Genomic DNA, 2,765 nt, shown 5'->3' on the forward strand with positions numbered 1-2,765 from the left:
CAGTGAATTTCAGATAAACAATAGGTTCAGACTACGTTTACTACCTTTCTTTACTACCCACAAGGGGCTAAACACAGAGAGGACAAACAAGAACAGGCACTTAGAGTCCTAATTTATTTACTCTTTTACTTGTTTCAGTCATTTGACTGCGGCCATGCTGGAGCACCGCCTTTTTAGTCAAGCAAATCGACCGCGGGACTTATTCTTTGTAAGCCCAGTACTTATTCTATCGGTCTCTTTGGCCGAACCGCTAAGTGACGGGGACGTAAACACACCAGCATCAGTTGTCAAGCAATGATAGAGGGACAAACACAGACACACAAACACACACACATACATATATATATACATATATACGACAGGCTTCTTTCAGTTTCCGTCTACCAAATCCACTCACAAGGCTTTGGTCGGCCCGAGGCTATAGCAGAAGACACTTGCCCAAGATGCCACGCAGTGGGACTGAACCCGGAACCATGTGGTTGGTTAGCAAGCTACTTACCACACAGCCACTCCCGCGCCTATTTTAGTGTTAGTGTTAGGTATGTTAGTGTTGCATTCAAATTTCTTTTCTGCGATCGGAACGGTACATAATCTTGTAAACCAAATCACCGAACTTCACAGTTCATTTTAGCTATTTGATAGGTGGACCCAGACAATAAGGGAACAGGAATTTTAAACCCTCGATTGCTTTTGTTACACTAAATACTCGGCCACATCTGAAAGTCCACGAACTATTGGGAGCACCTAGAAGATGCTTGTTCTATCAATAAACGTACCCAAATTTCCCTCAAATTGTACTTATTATTTTTTTTAAATTGAAAGATATATTTGATAATCTAGTCCTATACACAAATCTAAAAACAGAAGGGATTGTCGCGGTTAGGAAGACTTTGGACATAACTGTTGGATTAGGATTAACCAGGGACTGAGTAACGACTAATTAACGAATTCATAAATACATGTATTTTGAATAAATGATCAGTTTGTAGTTTATTTCCAAGTTATTACAAACGCTCGTAATGTTGTACATGCTTTATACAGTGAATAAATAAGACAGGTTCCAGTCTCTTTACAACAGTCTAGACTACTAACACATACAGTTAGTGTTGCTGTTGCCTTTGTATCATGTCTGGTCAGCAATTATTGAGTAGGCCGATGACCAGAAACAATTCACTTATTGCTATATGTTGTTTTTAGTGATATCTGGCACTGCATTCGTTAACGCTTTCTTCTTTGTATGCGTCGTGGATTTGATTTCAGAGAAATTTGTCTGCTGTCTCTAGTGAATGAAATGACTGCGTAGCAGCTTCCTCTGTACTTAATACTACCACATACGGTTTAGTGTTTAAGCTATAATATGTATCAGATCTTAATGGCGAGTTCATGACGGAAGTATCGATGATATGGGAAACACTTCGTGCAGCGAAACCACATGACGTTGAGCAGCAAGACACCTGAATATAGCCAACCCATGGCGTGTTGCATGAGTGATATTTTCGTAGTTAAAGCTGTCATACATGAAACTTGCAATGGTCATATCATGTTTTCAACAAATCCGTATATATACTACTTCCGATATTAATTACACCAATCTGTTAGCTATAATATTTGATAACTCTCGTTTGATTTCGTTTTGCATTTTTTTTTCGTGTAGTGTTCTTTTTTTAGCGACATTCTTTTCTTCCTTTTAAGTAGAAACGCAATTGGTGAGAAAAAGGTTGGGGGTAATTAAAAATGCATAAATTTTTAGAGCCTGGTAATATTTTGAGCTGATTTACTGACTATTCTAAGTACTTTTCTCGAGGTAACGAACCAAAAGATGAACCCTCCACATGGTCGTTCGACTTCCTATAAAAAAAATACCATCATTACAACATATTCCAGTCAAAGATGAAGGACAGAGTGGTCATGGTTGGAACGCTGCATACTCAGGCTGAACTGAAGATAAACAGAAACAAGATTTATCAGTTACGTTTCATCTGGGACGGAATAACAACTACAACAACAGCCATAATTCTGCGTGGTCTAGTATGACGAGAGTTTAAACAATAATAACGATAGATCGAGTCGAGCAGAGACAACCTAGAGCTGAGCGGCAACAACAACTGTAGGTCTGTTGAGGAAAGCCTGACAATGGACTAAGCAGCAACAATAAAAACAGGATAGTTCAATCAGAAATAGACTGAAACTGAACAGCAACCACATCCCCGACTTCCTACGCAACCGCTGAGCCTGGATGCGCATTCATCCATCCGTCGATGCCCTCGGTGTCGGGGGTTGACCTGCTTTCTCTTCTGCGGATCTTACGAATAGCAAAGGACCACGTTTCGGACTTCATCCACTACAGACGGGACGAAGACTGCTTCGCTCAACAAACAACAAAATCATTTCCCGTGCCTCAGAACAATATATTGTACATCAGCAATATTGGAATATGACCAAAAAGATGCTCATGTGATATGCATATTGAAAACAAGACACCCATGTGAAGAAAGCTGGCATTCTAATAGAAACAGGTGTGGAAGCATAAGAATATATGTATGCGTATGTATATATCTGTGTGTTGGTGTGTGTATATGGGTGCATGTATGAGTATGCACATACATAAATATATATACAAATACATAAGCATGTATGCAGGAATGTTTGTATGCGTGTGTGCATCTATGTATATACAGAGACATACACACATATATCTATTTGATAACAGTTCGATCAGAGTCACATCACTTAAAGTATCGCGGGTGCAGAACACATGTGTATTA

This window comes from Octopus sinensis, linkage group LG8 (assembly GCF_006345805.1).
Source record: "Octopus sinensis linkage group LG8, ASM634580v1, whole genome shotgun sequence".
Classification (NCBI taxonomy): Eukaryota; Metazoa; Mollusca; class Cephalopoda; order Octopoda; family Octopodidae; genus Octopus; species Octopus sinensis.